The sequence below is a fragment of the Humulus lupulus genome, chromosome 6 (assembly GCF_963169125.1).
Source record: "Humulus lupulus chromosome 6, drHumLupu1.1, whole genome shotgun sequence".
In the NCBI taxonomy this organism is placed as follows: domain Eukaryota; kingdom Viridiplantae; phylum Streptophyta; class Magnoliopsida; order Rosales; family Cannabaceae; genus Humulus; species Humulus lupulus.
The window spans coordinates 166,079,648-166,100,732 of record NC_084798.1 but is presented as its reverse complement, the minus strand read 5'-3'; the positions used below and the strand labels follow the sequence as shown (position 1 = coordinate 166,100,732).

General features: G+C 38.1%; 1 non-coding gene across 1 annotated transcript; it reads left to right on the top strand.

The window, feature by feature from the left end:
* Positions 1 to 8,231: 8,231 nt before the first annotated feature.
* Positions 8,232 to 8,335, top strand: LOC133787774 (small nucleolar RNA R71). Its single transcript, XR_009872775.1, has one exon. It is a non-coding gene; the product is annotated as a small nucleolar RNA R71 (small nucleolar RNA).
* The last annotated feature ends 12,750 nt before the right edge of the window (positions 8,336 to 21,085 follow it).

The window sequence follows — 21,085 nt, the reverse complement described above, 5'->3', positions numbered from 1 at the left end:
ATCCATATTATTCCATAAGTTTGCATTACTCATTATTCTCCTCTAATGTAAACAACGCATGCTTAAGAATCAATAGGACTTTAATGGCTTACAATGTATGGCTTAGGTAAGGTAGATAAGAAAGTCATTTAGGCACTAATACCATAAGCATACAAACCTTACAAACAACCATGTACACATAAATCCCAAACACCCGCATTGAACAACCTTGACATGAATGAGATATATATATTTCTCTTTCTTCCTCGTTTCTTCTTTAGTTATTATATATATATTTTTCTTTTTCTTTTTTTTTTATCTTTTTTTTTTCAACACTCACTCCCCAAGTCTTTGTGTATACAATATATTTCCTTAAGGGAGTGTATCTCCATGATAAAAATTTTCTCTTTTTTTTTTTTTTTTTTTCAAGAAGAAACTTTCTCTCATTCATCTTTTCCTCTCTTGAAAACCCAAAATGCTTTCCATTACAAAACCCCATCCCACATTATCTTTGTATGCTCATGATATTAATATGGTTAGGATATTTGATAAGATTTTTGTTAGGTTTCAACAATTTTGGGGTTTCAACAAAAGTAGGCCTAGGCTCAATTAGGGTGACTAAAGATACAATTTTGTCTCGGGTTGGCTAGAAAGGCTCAAACGGACCAAACAAAATTGCCTACATCTTTTTCTTAAGCACACATTATCTAGGATTTCGTCTCAAATAACAAGTAACACAAATTCTAGAGTAATCAACCAAATCTTTCCACAAATCCTATTTAACATGCATAACACAGTCAATTAGCACGAATTTAACAATCATGGCAAAAAGTTCAATCTTTCCTCATATATTAGTCAATCATGGCAACAGACAAAATCAAGCACACGGATGCAAGGTGGTTTTATTTCCTAACTTTATGTTCATAGCATTCACTACGTAACCTTGACTTTTATTATTGATTTGATTCAAACACGACTCACAACAACCCGAATCTAAACACATATTTACAAAATAAAAGAAAACTTTCGAAAGAAATCCCTCCCCCAAACTTTGAAACAAACATTGTCCCCAATGTGTAACTACAAAGAAAAGGAAAGAAACTTACAAAAAGTCCATGCCTACGGATAAGGAGAAAGTGGTGGCGGTGGTGGTGGATCTTGCATCCCTTGAAACGGAGGGGGATAAGCGAAATAGTTATTCTGTCCTCTGTTTAACGTCCACTGAGCCACCAACAAATTTAGTTGATCCACCTGATTATGCTCATATGCCTCCCGAGCAGCCAAATAGTTATGAGTGATCGTGATTTGTTGAGCAATGTAGCGCAGCATGTCATGCGAGTATTGCATATTAAGATCAGTTGGGCCACCAAGAGCCAAAGGAACATCCACATTCATTGGCCACTCTACATTCTCCGGAACACTGTCATCCTCTTGATTTTCAAGGTCCTCATCATCACTCTCCCGCCTTCGTCGTTGGCCTTGTCGTCGTGGAGGTGCGACTGGTGCTACTAAATATTCATTAGGATAACGCGCAATTCTTGCTTTAGTAAGTTTCCCTTTGACTGGCACCGCTATATCAGTTTTTTCCCTTGGTACTTCATACACGACGCACATATCTGTGATAAATGACCCAAACGGAAATCCCCCAGTAGTGGTGCCACGAAGAACAAACCTCATACCCTGACGAATAATTCGTCCAACATCGATGGTCATCCCCTTCATGATAGCAAAAACCAACCTCATCCGGTCATTCGTCATATGGCTAACATGACTAGTTGGGATCAATTTTGCTGCCACAAAATAGAACCATGCACGAGCTTCTTGATTAAGTTGCCATAAAAACATCCCATTAGGCTCATCATGAGCATATGCAATTCTAGCTCCTGGGCAACCTAATGTTTCCGCTATAAGAACATAATCATGCTGATCTTGTAGAAACAATTGTTACTCATCATGCTCGTTATCAAAGCTCTTAGTATTTAAAAAATTATCGATTGCCTTATAACTCCCCACAGGTAGCCATTTTCCTCTCACAAAACATTCACCCTTCTCATTCAACTCCGGAAAATTCGCATAAAATTCATACACCCAAGAGATATTCATTCTAGTTTCTGGTTGTTTCACAACAGATTCCCACTGCCTACCTTCTATGTTGGCTCTAATTGGCTCAAAGATAGCACACGAACTAGGTTGAGGATCATATTCAATACCTCTTTCCTTGAGCACCGGTTTCCCCATAAAAGAAGTATATCGATCTTCCGCCTCCTTACTTACAAATTTGGTGGTATCAAATGGTGGTGCCCTAGAGGATGAGGGTCTTGAAGATGATGGTCTTGAACTATTTCTCTTAGGTCCCATGGTGACTTGGAACAACCCGCCAAACACCCAAACAATACCTCACTTCCTAATTAATCATGTATTAACCCCCTAACAACTAAACAATCCCACCAAACGTAATTCACCACTTCTTTCTTATGACAATTAATCAAAAATCACCAAGAATAGTCACTTAGGCAATTTTTCAAACACTTGGTGGGCAACAATTATTCTCACTCTTCCCTTCCACTTTTCTCTCAATCTTATTTCCCCAAATCACAATAAAACTTCAAAAACTATCCAATAATCATCAATTCCAACACATTAATTCACAACATTCATCAAAATCAAAATTGCTTCTTACATTACATATCCATTCAAGAACTTAAGTGCTCCAAAGAGAGGATTAAATGGCTTACTTGATGAATGTGAGTGTCTTGTGATCTTCAATGAACTACTCCCTTCATAGAATTCGGCCCCCCTTAGAAGAGTAAGTGAAAACTTGATAAAAATGGAAGTTTGATGTGGTATTGATGATTAGGGTAAGAAAAAAAAATTGAAATAAAAATGGGATGAGAGATTATATAGATGAGAATGGAAGAATGGTGAGGAGAAGAGAAGAAGATGATGATTGGAAAATGGAAGAATAAGGAAAGAAAGTAGAGGTATGGATGTGGAATATTGATTTTTCGGAGTAGGGGAAGAGAAGAAGAAAAATGGTGGTTAGAGAGAAAGAGGGAAACAAAAAAAATTTAAAAACCAAATTTTTTTTTTTTCTGATAGAAGTGGCGCTGCAGCGCCACTAACTGGCGCCGCGGCGCTAAAGGCCCTGATGCTCCAGGATTTTTGTTGCGCGAATTAGCGCTGCAGCGCCTAGTGATGGCGCTGCGGCGCTTGGGGCTGCTCAAAAACACCCTCTCTGTTTGGGTGTGGCGCTGCAGCCCTTAAGGATGGAGCTGCGGCGCTAATTGCATCAGGAATTGCGCTGCAGCCCTATGAAAATGGCGCTGCAGCCCCTTTGAACCTTACAATTTTTTTCTTTTTTTTTTCTTTTTTTTTCACGATTTTCACGGCTCATAATAAACTTAATATTTACAAAATAAATAAAATAAAGTCTACTAAAATAAAATAAACTAAACTAAATAAAAATAACAATACTAAAACAATGTGTTGCCTCCCATTAAGCGCTTAATTTATCGTCTTTAGCTAGACATTGATGACGCTTCAGTTGCTGTCTTGGAGATACATCGTCTCCACCTTCTTGTGAATTTCACCAAAATAATGTTTCAACCTTTGTCCATTCACTTGAAAAAGCAAACCGTCATTATTTCTTAATTCCACAGAACAAAAAGGAGAAACTTTGGTGATAACAAACGGACCAGACCATCTTGACTTTAGCTTACCGGGAAATAACCTCAAACGAGAATTGAAAAGTAAAACTTGCTGCCCCGGCACAAATTCTCGCTTTAATATCATTTGATCATGATATTTCTTTGTCCTCTCCTTGTAAATACAAGCATTTTCATATGCATCATTCCGGAACTCCTCCATTTCATTCAGCTGCAATAACCTCTTCTCACCCGCTGCTTGGTAATCAAAATTAAGCTTCTTGATCACCCAATAAGCCTTGTGCTCCAATTCTACTGGTAAGTGACAAGCTTTGCTAAATACTAGTCGATAAGGAGACATACCGAGAGGAGTCTTGTACGCTGTACTGTAGGCCCATAAAGAGTCATCAAGATTTTGAGACCAATCTTTTCTATTTAAATTCACTGTTTTCTCCAAGATAGACTTGATCTCTCGGTTTGATACCTCAACTTGGCCATTAGACTGAGGGTGATAGGCCAAAGCCACCTTATGTCGAACTCCATACTTCATCAAGAGTGGTTTAATAACTTTGTTGCAGAAATGTGTTCCTTCATCGCTTATTATCGCTCTTGGAGTTCCAAAACGATTAAATATAAACTTCTGCAGAAAAGAAGAAACTACCTTGGAATCATTTGTAGTAGTGGCTATCGCTTCGACCCACTTTGAAACATAATCAACAGCGAGTAAAATAAACAAGTTCCCGAAAGATGGTGGGAAGGGCCCCATGAAGTCAATGCCCCACACATCGAATAATTCCACCTCTAAAATCACATTCATAGGCATTTCATTTCTTTGCGAGATATTTCCAACTCGTTGACATCTATCACAGGTCTTGACAAAAGTCAATCTTTAAAAATTGAAGGCCAATAAAAACCCGATTGCAAAACTTTCGCTGCTGTATGCGATGGCCCGAAATGCCCACCGTAAGGTGCCGAATGACACTGCTCTATTATTGATTGAGTCTCTTCCATTGGTACACAACGACGAATTATTCGATCCGTACTCATTTTGAATAGGTATGGATCATCAAAGAAGTAATATTTAGAATCATGAATCAATTTCCTCTTTTGATGTGCATTAAATCGGGAGGTAGCTTGCCACTAACCAGGTAATTCACGATGTCGGCATACCATGGAAGTTCTGTTGATACAGCCAGCAGTAACTCATCCGGAAATAATTCTTTGATCGAGTCTTTACATTCAGCTTCTTTATTCTCTAATCGTGATAAATGATCTGCCACAAAGTTCTCTTTCCCCTTCTTATCCACAATCTCAATGTCAAACTCTTGAAGTAACAATACCCAATGTATCAACCTTGGCTTGGCCTCCTTCTTTGCAAACAAATAACGTAGTGCTGCATGGTCTGTGTATATAATAACTTTGGAACACAAGAGATATGGTCTGAATTTATCGCATGCAAACACCACTGCTAATAGTTCTTTTTCAGTGGTTGAGTAATTTCGTTGAGCATCATCAAGAGTCTTGCTTGCATAATAAATTGCTCGAAAAATCTTCTCTCTTCGCTGCCCCAACACAGCCCCTACCGCATAATCACTAGCATCGCACATAATCTCGAATGCTTGACTCCAATTCAGGACACTCATAATAGGGGCTGACACCAACTTCTCTTTTATCGACTCAAATGCCTTCCTACACTCTTCATCAAAAACAAAATCAGTATCTTTTTCTAGGAGATTGCATAGTGGCTTGCTAATTTTGGAGAAGTCTTTAATAAACCTCCTGTAAAAACCTGCGTGCCCCAAAAAACTTCTTATCCCCTTGACATTCACCGGTGGAGGAAGCTTCTCAATGATGGCTATCTTGGCTCGATCTACTTCAAGACCTTCCTTTGAAACTCGATGCCCCAACACAATCCCCTCTTGAACCATGAAGTGACACTTCTCCCAATTTAGCACAAGGTTCCTCTCTTCACATCTACAAAGGACCAATGCCAAGTTGTGCAAGCACTGGTTGAATGACGACCCAAAAACAGAAAAGTCGTCCATAAATACCTCCATGATCTCTTCTACCATATCTGAGAAGATGGCCATCATACACCGCTGAAAAGTGGCAAGTGCATTACAAAGTCCGAAAGGCATCCTCCTGTAAGCAAAAGTGTCGTAAGGACATGTGAAAGTTGTCTTTTCTTGATCTTCAGGAGCAATTGCTATTTGATTATAGTCTGAATATCCATCTAAGAAGCAGTAATGTGTATAGCCAGCTAACCGGTCAAGCATCTGATCGATAAATGGAAGTGGGAAATGATCCTTTCTAGTCGCCTTGTTCAACTTCCGGTAATCAATACAAACTCTCCACCCCGTCACTGTTCTTGTCGGAATCAATTCATTGGCTTCATTCTTGATCACTGTCATCCCCCCTTTCTTTGGTACAACTTGCACAGGACTAACCCAACTACTATCCGAAATAACATAAATGATCCCAGCATTCAATAGCTTCAATACTTCTGCCCTCACTACTTCTTTCATGGCTGGGTTCAATCGCCTTTGATGCTCAATAGAAGGCTTGTAATTTTCTTCAAATAGAATCTTATGCATACAAACAGTTGGGCTTATTCCCTTAAGATCTGAAATTTCCCATCCTATGGCAGATTTATATTTCCTCAAAACTCTTAGCAATTTTTCAGTTTCACATTCTGAGAGTTTTGATGAAATGATCACTGGGCAAGTGAAATCCTCTCCTAGATACTCATAACGCAAATGCTCTGGGAGTTGTTTCAAATCTTTCTTTTCCACCACTTCCTTCTCGACTTCTCCTTCCTTGGCTTGACAAAGAGTTTCTTCCATTTTAATACCACTAGCACGAGGAATAACACTGAGAGCCATCACACATTCAGCCACTTCGTCACCCACAAACTCACCATTCACCTTTTTCAAATCAGCCTGAGTAATACTAGAATTAAGGCAATGTTGTAAAGGATCAGCACATAATTCTTTTCTCATCGTCTCTTCTACTACTACCTCAATAGAATCCACACGGTGACATGTGCTCGTGTTGTCATGCTGCTGGAGTGCTTGATAAATGTTGAATTTAACCTCTTCATTGTTAACCCTCAGTGTCAAATGACCACCTTGTACATCAATAAGAGCTCTTCCAGTAGCCAAGAATGGACGACCAAGAATAGTGGGGATTTCATGGTCCTCCTCCATATCCAAAACCACGAAATCAGCGGGAAAAATAAATTTGTCCACCTTAACCAATACGTCTTCAATCACTCCCCTAGGATAAATAAGTGACCGATCTGCTAATTGAAGAGTGATGGTTGTGGGCTTCACCTCTCTTACCCCCAACTTCTTAAAAACTGAAAGTGGCATCAAATTAATACTCGCTCCAAGATCACATAATGCCTTGTCAAAGGATGACCCTCCAATAGGGCATGGTATAGTAAAGCTACCCGGATCTTTCACCTTTTGAGGCAACTTCTTCTGTAAGATGGAGCTGCATTCTTCTGTTAACTTCACAGTTTCAAAGTCCTCTAATCTTCTTTTCTTTGACATGACTTCTTTCATGAATTTCACATAATTAGGCATTTGCTCAAGAGCATCTGCAAATGGAATGTTTATGTGAATTCGTTTGAAAATTTCTAGAAACTTTGCAAACTGTTCGTCTAATTTCTTCTTTTGAAATCATTGAGGGTATGGAATGGGAGGTTGATACATTGGAAGGCTTTCTTTCTCCATGTCATTCTTGTCACTTCCACTCTGCTTCTTGGCTTTCTCTTCTTTGTCTACCTCTCGTACCACTGGCTCAACTTTCTCCTTTGAACTAGCTTGAACATTACCCTCATCAAGCACCTTACCACTTCTCAAAGAAACTGCTTGGCATGATTCCTTTGGATTTACTACAGTTTCACTAGGAAAACTTCCCTTCTGATTAGAATTCACCGCATTAGCTAATTGGCCCACTTGAGTCTCAATCTTCTTCATTGAAGCACCCATGTTAGTCATATGGGTTTCTATATTGTCGAGTCTTGCTTCATTTTTTCCGAACCTCTTGTTAGACTCCATAATAAAAGTGCCCAAAATGTCTTCCAACGATTGCTTTTTCTCTTGTTGTGGTTGAGAATTGAATCCCAGAGGTGGTTGCAGCACATTTTTATTATTGGCATAAGAGAAATTTTCATGGTTGCGTAATCCTGGATGATAATAATTAGGCATGTTGTTGCTTCTGTAATTATTGGGGAAGGAGCGGTTTGCCATAAACTGGGCTTGTTCTGGACTCATTTATTGCCCCTGCATTGCAGCAGCCGCTGCTACACTCTCCATAACCGTTGGATTATTTTGCGCTGATAGAGCAGCCATTTGGGTTTGTAGAGCAGCAATTTGGGCATTCAGGGCTGTCATCTGATCAACTTCATACAACCCAGCAACTTTCCTTGGGCCTGAACTTTCATTAGGCCACTGATAACTGTTGGTGGCCATTTCCTCCATCAAAGTGAAGGCTTCATCAGCTGTCTTGGCTAATAGAGCACCCCCTGCAACAGCATCAACTATTGTTCGTGTTGGAGCATTCAACCCTTGATAAAAAATCTGAACTTGCATCCAATTTTGATAACCATGCTGTGGGCAACGTCGTAATAATTCCTTAAACCTCTCTCAAGCCTCATAGAATGGTTCTTGATCTAACTGTCAAAATTGTCCAATATCGCTGCGTAATTGGGCTGACTTTGAAGGAGGGAAAAACTTAATCAGGAACTTTCTTGCCATCTCATCCCATGTTGTAATTGTTCCAGGCTGCAAAGATTGCAACCAACTCCTGGCTCTTTCCCTCAAAGAGAAAGGGAAGAGACACAATCTGATGGCATCATCAGTAACGCCATTCATCTTCACTGTGGCACATACCTCCAGAAATATGGCCAAGTGAATGTTAGGGTCTTCAGTAGCTAGACCCCCAAACTGATTTTGCTGCACCATGTTAATTAGTGCAGGTTTCAATTCAAAGTTATTGGCAGCAATGGCTGGATTTGCTATTCCAGTGAGATTCTCATTCACAACAGGCATGCAAAAATCACGCACTGCCCGCTGCGCTGGATTAAGAGGAGCACCAGCAGCTGCTGGATGATTGTTATTATTACCATTGCCACCGTTGTTGTTCACCTCGCTGTTGTCCATATTAAGCTCTTCAGTCCTTTTCTTAGATCTCAACTGACGGAGTGTGTGCTCAATTTCAGGATTCAGAGGCTCAACAGGTGTAGAACTCCTAGTCCTTCGCATATACTGAGAACACAAGAACAATCTATAACGTTAGTAACAAAACAAATAAAAATCTAATTTAAAATCAAGACTTAAAGTTTCAATATTAGTAAAATTAATTTTAATCCCCCGGCAACGGCGCCAAAAACTTGATACAGATTTTTCTACCGCAAGTGTACGGTGTAATGCTATATAGTTTTAAATTAAAAGATGTCGAACCCACAGGGAGTAAATATTAAATTCACTAATTACTATTACTGTTAAGTCTATAATTTTAATTAGAAAAGCCAATAAATAAATTAACAATAAACTCAAGAATATGAAATAACAAAATAACCAATTCTAATGCTCTTGGAAAGTGATTAAATAAAAGATAAATGTACTAGAGTAATGATTTCACTATTCAACTATGAACATGGTTTCTTTATTATTCTAATTAGTTCTCCACATTTGTAATTCTAGAATTCTAATATAATGCATTTATCTCTCTCAAGCATATATGCAATTAATCTCAATTAATCAATATGATATCTCTATTCACTATTAATTAATCAAGACGTTATTAAGCAATAATTATTCTAAACCAAATTCATAGAGTTCAAGGAATCTCTCAATCTCACAATCACTCTATGTCAAATCTTCTTATGTCCAATCTACGTTTATCTTTCTCAAGCATAAACCCTAGATTTCAATTCACAATAATGATGGCCAAACATTAATATGAGAAAATTAAATCAAGAAGATATGAACAAACGAGAAGAACTTCATAGAAATAATAATAAAAACCAAAATTCAATAGTCAAATAGATTCATCTAATACTCTAGCACAAGAAGATTTTAGTTCTCCATTACAAACATAAACATAATAGCAATGTATTTGTTCATAATTAAAAACTAAAAATTGAAAGGAAGAAGAAATAAACTAGATGTAATGGTGATGATCTTGATGATGTCTAGCCTCCTCTTCTTCTCCGAGCCTCTAATCTCTGATCTAATCTCTTCCAAAACGTCCTTAGACCCTAATTAAACTTTTCCTTATATATCCCTTGCTAAAAGCCCTCTTTTGCCCTTCAAAAATCTCAATTTACGATTTTCGTACGGCTCCTGGCGCTGCAGCCCCTTAAACAGGCGCTGCTGCGCCACAAATGTGCCAAAAACGAGTCTCTATTTCAGTCAGGCGCTGCAGCCCTTAAGGATGGCCCTGCAGCCCTAATTCAGCCCATAAATAGCGATGCAGCCCCTGAATATGGGGCTGCAGCCCTATTTCACGAATTTTTCATTTTTCTTCGTTTCACTTCCGTTTTGTACAATTTTCGCGCCACTTTTCCTTGGACCCTACACAAACATAACACAAGCATAAAACCAAAAAAAAACACCCTAAACACCTACAAATTAGATATAAAATGACACTAATAAGTGAATCTAAAATTCACTTATCAGCCGCAGAGAAGGTCCCATAAGCGTCGACCTCTAGAGGTGCCGAAGTGTCACGGAAATCCTGGGACGATGAATGGGCCTAGCGAAGAGCCAAAGGACCTCCTACCTCGGGGGTCACTGGTTGCCAACTGCGATTGGCCCACCATCGTCGATCGCCCCCATGCCTGCATCATGAATTGTCGGGACTCGATGTCCCACAACAATAGTGCCAATAAGCCTGATTACCAGAAAGCCTTGCTCATCATCACACTCTATGGGAAGGGAGGGCCTCACTGCATTCAAGAACTGATGAGCACCCAAAAAGTTGCAAAGCCATAGTGTATGGTTAGAAAGATGAAAGTGCATGGTCTTACACTCCATTGTCACTCTGGTCTATAGAAAATCTAAGCGCTCTTGGTACCCAGGCCACGCCGTCGGACGAGTAAGGGCATCTGTCAAAAATGGCACACAAGTTAGAAAAACGCAAGTCAAGTATAGTCAGATGGCCCCCAACACCCTCACGGAGGAGCTCCTCGGTCGCCAATGGTGAGGACTCCCACACTGGACGGCAACAATAACACCCCAATGCTCCTAAGAAGTATCTCAAAAAGAAGGGAAGTGAATTACTTACCAACTCTCCTAAAGAATCAGTTGGTGGAGTTGATACCCCTCGTGAACAAATATCTGTATGAGTACTCCCCAGCGTTGGACTTCCCGTTGATCACTAAGTCTGATACTCCACTCTGAACATGAAGGTGATAAAAATTAATATGTACTCCCATCATAATTGAACTAAAGGTGATATAGATAAGGAATCTCTCGAGGTGTAGGAGGCTCCCAGCATAAGCTGCGATATAATACATGAAGCCTGAGGATAATCCGATAGAAGTTGGGCAACAGTTGAAATGGCGCCTTGTAAAGTAGTTGGCAACATTGGCCAAATAATCGTGCAGGGGGAGAATGGCCCCAGGGTCACAGGTTCGAGGACTCCACGCCTGTCAACCCTCTAGAGGGCGATCTTGACACTCGTTGGGCTTAGGAAGCCTGCACTCGATAACGTCTGAAAGAAAGTGGCAAGATCTCATCTAAGCAAGTTGAGTCGCTCTCATAATAGATGGAATATACACCGGGTGACCGCAAAAGAAACCTCACTGGAGGATGACCCTGACTCAACAATAGCGGGTCAAAGGGCACCGTGCTTTGGACAAGCCAGATTTCGAGGAGGCTATTGCGGAGCCATAAGGATAATTAAAAGGGTACCTGGAGTAGGCAACATCTAAAGAGTCGGTACAATTGAATCACAAAAATAATCCACATGACCAGCCCTCTCTCCACAAGCGAAAAGCGTGACAACCCACTAAAGAAAATTCACAAAATGAAAATACCAAGTACCTTTCCTGTCATTCCCCGAAAATTGGGAAGAAAGCCCGAGACCCGACGACTTGACCGAGAAGCGGTGCCTGTGGATGGCGGAATAATCTCTCTTGACAAAGGATGAGTTTTGGGAGCAAGGGACAGCTTATATGTAGCGTCCCAAATTTGCTAATAAGGCTTAGAGCCTTGATTAGCATGTCGGGAGGGCAATAATTTATTTAATTACGTTAATATGTGAATTTTATGATTATGTGATTAGAAATGCATGTTTAGGTAAATTAAATGTGCATGTGGGCCCCATTTTGGCTATTAGGGGAATATTTGTAATTTTAGCCCATTGAGGGTGTAAATGTAATATTTATGTATATTGTGATTGATACCACGAGTGAGTGGTGATATATTTGTGATGGATGATCCAAGACGGTCCTAGGGAGCAGTTTAGCTAGAAAGTCACAACGGGGTCGAATACTGACTCGGAAGGAGCCTAGGGGTATTTCAGAAATGTTATGTGTGTTCGGGATTTATCGAGTAATGGGTAGTAATTTAGCAATGATTTGGACATGCCGAGATTAAACAGGAATTTATAGAAACACTCGAGGAGTTAGCAAGATATGGAAAATGACGGAATTGCCCTTGGTGGCACTTGAAGATTTAGATAAGCTTAAGGGGTATTTTGGACTTTTGACTAGGGAGGGATTTGATCACTTAGGCAGCTGAGGTTCTAGAGTCATTTAGAAAGAAACAGAAGGAATTACAGCTCTCTCTCTCTCTCTCTCTCTCTCTCTCTCTCTCTCTCTCTTTCTCTTTGGTGTTTGAGAATTTTGGAGGAATCTTGAGGATTTAGGCTAAACAATTGGTGGATTGGAAGCTTAAGAACATAGGAAATCAGCTTAGGGTCGAGTACAATTCAGAGGTAAGCTCTTCTTCTTGATCTTCATGATGAATTCTGCTGGAATTAGAGGCTTGCATGAGAGTGAGTTTTGATTTGAATTTTGAGTGTTACTGGGATTAAGGAGCTGTTCTTAAGTGGATGTGATGTCTAGGTTGTGTGGACAAGGAATCAAGTTTCAATTATGAGTTTAATTGATGTTTGAAGTATGAAAACAAGGTTTAGACTCGAGGAAAAACGCAGGAAATGGTGTGATTTTTTGGGTTTGGGGGCTCGGGCCACGGCCCGTGTGTGTCGAAGAGGTTGGAAAGCCTTTGTCTGCCTAGGCGCGCCACAACGCAAGGTATAGCGCGTCGCGACCCGTGTCCTTCAGCAGAGAGGCATTTTGCCTCTGATTTGGACGTGTCGTAGCCCTTAAGGGGGCTGGGCCACAGGTCAAATGCAAAATGTTGGTTGTTTGAAGGTTTTTATCTCAGGAACTCAAATGTTAAGGCTCGAGAAGGATTTTACTACTCGAATTGGTAGAATCCAAGGTCCCAGAGGCTAGATTTATATTCTGAAGTTATTTATTGGTTTAGAGCTTGATGGATGGTTATTATGAATGCATTGTGGCTAGGTTTTCATCGAGGCTCGGATTAGGGGATCGTGCTTGGGATAGCAGTGCTCAATTAGCTCGGGACATAGGTAAGAAAACTATTGTACCCATAGAGCAGGGTGTAGCCCTAATGTTTGTATTGCAGAGCATGGCCCTATTGTTTATGTTTTGTATATGTTTAAATATTTTTTGATATTATGCTATGTGATGCATATTTGTGAGTGAACGACAAAGGCCGGTAACGACAAAGGCCGGTAACGGCAAAGGCCGGGAACAACGAAGGTCGGGAACAACGAAGGCTGGGAACGACGAAGGTCGAGAACAGTAGAAAGTCTAGTACGGCAAGGGACCGAGATCGGCATTGAGCACGCGGAGTACAAGTCATTAAGGCGAGACCCTCCTATGATGCTAGAGTCATCCTTTTGGTGAAGACCGCGAACCCAAGGCCTAGTAAAGCGCCTGGGACGACGTTGGTCGTTATATGTTTAGCCTGGTGGCTGTCTTGCTATATATTGTTGACTATTGTGCATATGTTATATGGGAGTTTTCTTGCTGGGCCTCCGCTCACGGGTGCTCTATAGTTTAGGTAAGGGCAAAGGAAAGGTCGACCAACCATGAGTACGGAGAGCGTGGAGCGACGGGTACATGTTTGTTTGCCTGGCCGCCATGGCTAGGGTTATTTTTGGGAAAATGTACTGTGATAGTTGTTTTGTCGCCTAAGTCAACCATGTGTATATTTTGATCTATAATATATTTTCTAAACAGTATTTTGGGATCCCAACTGTAAAACTTTCTAAGAATTCAATGAATGATCAAATGTTTTATATTAATGCCTTTAAATGAGTTTTGTCTCAGTTTAGTCACACTTTTAACCTAAAATCTTGATTAGCGAGCTAATGGCACGTTTTTAACTCACTTATTAACGACTCTAAGGAAGTAGGGCGTTACATTATACATCACCACATGGGGAAGTGGTAAACTAAATGATTAAAGTCTCGAGGATCTGGTGAGATGGCCTGTGGCTAGTGGCCAGAGGTGTCGAGGCTAGTGTTGCCAAGGCCCTCGCTCCCCTCACCTGAGAGCGCAGTCACCAGGCCCTCTCACCCACGCGCAAGGCACCAAAGGAACCCACAACTGTGCATGCCAGTATCCAAGACTCTCGCCTTTGTGTGCCAGTCGCGAAAGCCCTCTTGCCCGCACGCCAGTTTCCATCTTCCCAGGACTTCTCGCCTGTGCACACCAGTCGCTGAGGCTCTCTCGCGCACGCACCAGTCGTCAAGGTACCCATGCCTGCATGCGCCAATCTTTGAGGCTCTCACCCACGCACTAATCACTAGTCGCTAAGGCCCTCTCACCCTTGCCCCCATCGCTAGCTGTCGAGGCCCCTCGCCCCACGCCAATTTCCAAAGCCCTTGTATGCTAGTCACTTTTCGTTGAAGCCCTCACACCTCTTGCAGTGCGCTCTGATCACTACCCTCTCGCTTAGGCACCGAGATCCGGCCGCCGCCCTATCGCATAGGCATTGTGACCTAGTCGCTACTCCACCACCACCGCTCGTTGTTCGCCGCCAAGGGGCATGCTTGGTCGGCGCCCAAGGGCAATCCGAAGTGCCAAGGATGCCCTAAATTGCCCCAATGGCCAATCTAGCTTACCCATAATTCAATTTCAATAAGAACTATCCTGAATCTACCTAGCCCACTCAATTTCTACAATTAATTTCATGGGTCGAGCAACAAATAGAGAATTTTCCCAAGAAAATCCTAGAACACATACATTCAACAAGAATCAAGTGGATTTCCCACTATGTGCAAAATTCATGGGAAATTAAGCTTACCACAATGGAGAGAACGCTTGTAGAAGAAGACCCAATGGCGAGAGACACGACCTAATGGTAGGAGAACACTCAATGGGGGTGTTGAGATTGGTTAAATATAATGGTTAAGATGTTTACACGTTGGGTTGCAAAACACTTCATTGTTTTTCACTTAAGTTGAAGTGAAAACATGAGATTGCATAGTAGACATCTAAAAGTGACTTTTATGGGTCTAAAGTGATACAACGAGGTATCCAGAAATTCTTGAAAATTTTGGAGACATTTTGAGGTCATGCTCGGGGCATTATTACAGAGGCATCTGTGATGCATCACTTGTGGGAGGCGACGCATCGGCTAGAACTGCCTGGAAGACAAAACCCCTAGCAAACAATGTATCACTTTTTGGGTGGCGATTTATCGCTTGGCAGGCGATGCAACACCACCTATTAGGCGACACATCGCATAGGCGATTCGAACAGGGTTGTATAGTTACGTGACTTACTCCAAATGATGTGTTTTAAAAGCTCTAATCCTATTGGTTACAAAACTGATGATGCCTACACTATAAGGGTTATTGGAGTTGAAAAAACCTTGATCACACTTTTCAAATCTATCTCTAGCTCTAAAAGACCATAAGTTTTCTCCAAGAAACTCATCAAGTATTGCTTGATTTGCATAAGTTTCAAGGCTTGTTCAATCCCAAATCTCATTCTACTTGGTTAAAGCTTCATAGAATAGGGAAGGCTTGGAATAGAGATTTTGGACAACAATATTCTTATTGTGTTTAAACCTTAGATATTCCTCAAGTTTGAAGATTCAAGTTGCTCAATAGAAAAGGTTGCATCTCTCTAACTCTAATCTTATATTTTGTCATTCTATTGTGTTTCATTGTTAATAATGATAATTAAATGTTTCTATGTTCATCTTGTCATCATTTAATCATTTAGTTTCTTATTTGTAATATTGAATCTTCCCATTATTAATTGTTTATTTAGAAAGTGTAAACCCATATATTCCCAACAATCAAAATCTCTATTCCAACTACTTTCTTTTTATGTTTTGCATAATCAACAATGAGGGAAATTTGTTCATCTTCTACAATCTTCAAATCCTTGCTTCAAGAATTTATTTGTGTTGAACACATAACCATGAAAGATCAAATAAAGTTCCATTTGGGTATGCTCTACATGAATGTGAATATAGATTCAAAGTCTTCATAAATAAATGATGAGACAACACAATGGGATTACATACTCAAGGAGATTGGTACATCAAATTCCTTATTTCTGAATGTGTATATTTCAAGAATTTGAATGAAATGTGTTTGGTGCTATATTTTCGTGAGTTTGAGATTATTGCTTATGTTAATAGTACAATGGTGAATATTAACAAACAATTCAAGTGTTATTGTTATACTTGTTATGTTTGTAAAATTATTGATCATCATGAGAGATATGATAATTGTAAAATTAACCATAATAAGATTAAGGTTAAGGGAATTGATGGTGAGATCATTGCTATTCTAAGTGATTTTAATTGGGTCAACTTTATTGATGATGAGATCTTTGTGACCTTAATTAAATTTGATGCATTCAATGAGGAATGCATTGTAACCATAACTGAGAATAATGCATTCGATGAGGAATGTATGATAACCCTAAAGAGAATTGACATAGTTCACACATGTAGTGATGAGACTAATGCAAACTTAAGAGAAGGTGAACATGTCAATGCAATTGATGTTGAGATCATTGCAAAAGAAAGGGAAGATAATAAGGTCAATGCATTTGATGTTGAGATCATTGCAAACCTAAGTAATGATACCAATGCCAATGCATTTGATGTTAAGATCATTGCAACCTTGAATGAAGTTAATAGCAACCCAAGGAATGGCGCAAGGGAAGATAATAAGGTCAATGCATTTGATGTTGAGATCATTGCAAACCTAAGTAATGATACCAATGCCAATGCATTTGATGTTAAGATCATTGCAACCTTGAATGAAGTTAATAGCAACCCAAGGAATGGCGCAAGGATGGTAGTATGATACTTGTGCCACCATTCATGCAACCTATGATAAAATCTTTTCAAAACATTTGAAAGTGCAAAGGTGAGACATAAAGTTCAAATGGGAAATGAAAAAAGATCCAAGGTACTTGGAAGGGACTGCATTGATGTGTTTTTCACTAATGGAAAGAAAGTGGCCCTAACTAATGTTTTTCGATGTTCCCGATATGACTAGAAACATTTTGAGTAGAACTTTATTACATAAATTGGGTATTAAAATGGAGTTTGAATCCGGTAAACTCATTTTGACTAAATTGGGCACTTTTGTGTGAAAAGGGTTATTCATGTGATGGAATGATCAAACTTTGTACTCTTGATAATGACAAAAATTATATGACATCTAAATCTTGTAATGTGATCAATTATAGTTCTATTACTATATGGCATAATAGACTTGCTCATATAGATTATAAGACAATTAAAAGAGTTGTTAAAAGTGGATTGATTAATTGTGATATGAATGAGCATGATAAATGTGAATTATGTGTTAAATCTAAAATGGTAAAGAAATATTTTTCAAGTGTTGATAGATGTTCAAACTTGCTAGATTTAATACATAGTGATTTATGTGAATTGAATGTCATGTTGACTAGAGGAGAAAATAGATACTTCATGACTTTTATAGATTATTTCTCTAGTTATACTTATGTGTATTTGCTTAAGAGTAAAGATGAGGCATTTAATGCATTTAAAATCTATAAAGCTGAAGTAGAAAATCAATTGGAAAAGAAAATAAAGACTATTAGAAGTGATAGAGGTGGTGAATACTTTTCAAATAATTTCAATGTGTTTTGTGAATAACATGGAATAATACATGAATGCACTGCACCATACACTCCACAACAAAATGAGATAGCTAAAAGAAAGAATATTAATTGTCTTGAGATGATTAACTCTATGCTTTTAGATGCTAAATTTTGTTACAATTTGTGGGGTGCAGCTTTGCTTGTTGCGTGTCATACATTGAATCGAATTCCTATGAAAAAGAATAATGTGTCTCCATATTTGTTATGGAGAGGAAATAAGCCTAATGTAGGCAATCTTAAAATGTGGGGGTGCCTTGCTTGTTGAAAAAGCATGGAGCCTAAAAGGACCCAGTTGGGTCCAAGAGTCGTAAAGTGTGCATTTGTTGGCTATGCCTCAAATAGCAAGGCCTATAGGCTATTGCACTTGGAGTCTAATTTCATAATTGAATCAAGAAAATTGGAGTTCTTTGAGAATATGTTATATTATGATATCAACTCTCAAGAACCCGCAGGTGTTGGAGAATCTTGTAAAAAGAAAAATCCAAAGGTTGATGAGCAACCTATATTTCCTTGGAGAAGCCAAATGCTTAAAGAGTTAGGATCAATTGAGAAATATTCTCAAGTAGAAATACTCTACCTAGTAGAGGGTAACCTTGAAGAATTCACAAGGAAATTTCATATGGTTCTTCAAGTTGAGGATGATCCCAAAACATTCTAAGAAGTAATGTCTTTGAGAGACTCCACTTTTTGGAATGAGGCAATAAATGATGAGATGGATTCAATTATGTCAAACCACACATGAGAATTGGTAGGCCTTCCACAAGGTTAAAAACTTATTGGGTGCAAGTGGGTACTTCAGATAAAATATCACACTGATGGCACATTACAAACCTTCAAGGCTAGATTAGTAGCCAAAGGGTTTAAACAAAAGGAAGGAATCGATTACTTTGACACATATGCACCGGTTGCTAGGACAAAAACTATAAGAGTACTATTTCCCTTATCATCAATATATAACCTTTTTGTTCATCAAATGGATGTCAAAATGACATTCCTAAACGGAGATCTCACTGAGGAGATCTTTATGGAACAACTGGAAGGTTTTGTTCTAAGGAGAAATTAACATAAAGTGTGTAGGCTTGTTAAATCATTATATGGTTTAAAACAAGCACCAAAACAATGGCATGAGAAGTTTGATAAAACCATAGTTTCGAAAGGGTTTAGACACAACAATGAGGACAAGTGCTTATACTCTAAGACATGCGACGGATATGTCATCTTAGTGTGTCTACATGTTGATGATATGTTGATTTTGAGTAATGAGATGAAAGTCATAATAGAAATGAATAGGTTTCTATCTTCCACTTTCAAGATGAAAGATCTTGGAGAGGTTGATACCATCTTGGGTATAAAAGGGAGAAGAAATAGTGAAGTTAGGATTATGTCCTAAAAGCATGTAAAAGACATTTATTATTTCAATGAGTAAATAAATACAATGGTCTATTATTATTATATTTAGATTATTAAATTATTGTTTGAATCATTTTTGTAAATATCAGAAAAATTCCATATTCATTATTGAGGATGTGATCTTGTATTAGTACGAGAGAATTAAGAGAGCATGAATGAATAAAAATACTCAACAACAAATTGAAGTTAAGGAATTCTTTAATTGGGTTGTAGGTACGGTTTACTGAGTATCATGTTGATACAAATAATCTAGATTCGGGTTATTGATGTGGTAAGACATCTCGGTAAATGTGCTTTATATAATATGATTATATATGACAAGGACCGATATGAATAAAAGTCTTTATCCAAAAACCATTTAATAATAAAGACTTGTAATTCATATCACAACTGATGATCATTTATAGATCAACCTAAATCCTGAGTGTTCATGAAATCATGTTCATGTTTATTAAATCTTTTGATTCATTCGTTAAGGTCTCTTTATAGAATGAGGCTAATGACTTTTGTTTTGGAGATTTAATATCATGGATGGCTGGGAACATGTATCAACAATACGGAATCTAATCTTTCTTAACGGATCGTATATTGGTTCCCTTAAGGGTTAATTATGGAATTGAATGATTTTGAGCTCAAATCTATAATTAGATTCTAGATTAATTATTCACTAGTGAATTAATGGTACTTAAGGAATAAAAAGTAAATTAGAAAGGTAAAATGGTAATTCTTCCATTCTAATTTATAAACTAATTAATTAGAGGGTTGAACTATTGTAAGATGGTTATATCAATGGACAACTTAAAATAAGATTTCTATAAAAGTATATCTATAACATTAAGAGTTCAATTATGAATTTATAGTGGAGAAATATTAGAATTAATAAATTAACTATTATAATTAAATAGTTTAATTATTTAGTTTTAATTTATTGGAGCTTAATGTTATAGGTCTATGGTTCCCGAAATGGCTCAAATAAACACTGACAAAGATAAATACAAAAATGGGCAAAATGACTTATATGATAAGCAAAATATTTTTCTATGCACTAAACATAATTATTGTACAATTATGTGTAATTAATTAATTGAGAATTAATTAATTATTTGACTTGACAAAAATATAATTAATTTTGAATTAATTTTTTTTTTGAGATTTTTGGTATTTAAATAATGATGAAAATTGGAAAAAAAAATCACATGTCTTCCCTGGCATATGGTGGACGTGTATCACAGTGCACAGTCATTGTGCTACACGCATAAGAAGCTTCTAGAAGATTCTTGGTTCAACAATTTTAGTTATTTAAATATTAAATAAATAATAAGATATTGTAATATGATTAAAATTTTATTATTTAAACAAAATCTGATAACTGATTAGTTATTTTTAAATTGTTTTAAATAACTAATATTTTTTTAATATATTGGATATATTAAATATAGGAGATCGGTTTTTCAAAGCGATACTTTTCAATGATAGAAAACAGATCGTAAAATCTCCCCGAGAGAAATAGAACAGTAATACAAGCATAGGTCACTGTTCTTCACAAACTTAGGTCCAAACTTTATTAGATCTCATGTGTTGACAACATCTGATAAATAGATTTTGTCTATTGTTTTGTATAGCGAGCCCACACTCGTTCTTTGTGTGTTGAGAACATTTTGGAAGATCCTGGTGTGAGATATCAAGGATTTTTGTCGTACAAAAAGATAGCATCAAGGAAGGACTTGAGGTAATTTTATGTTCATCTCTTTGATTCAATATATATACTAGATACAAGCAACGTGCAATATGCGCATTTACTTAGTTTTATTTATAGAATTTATTAATTATTTTTATTAAATTT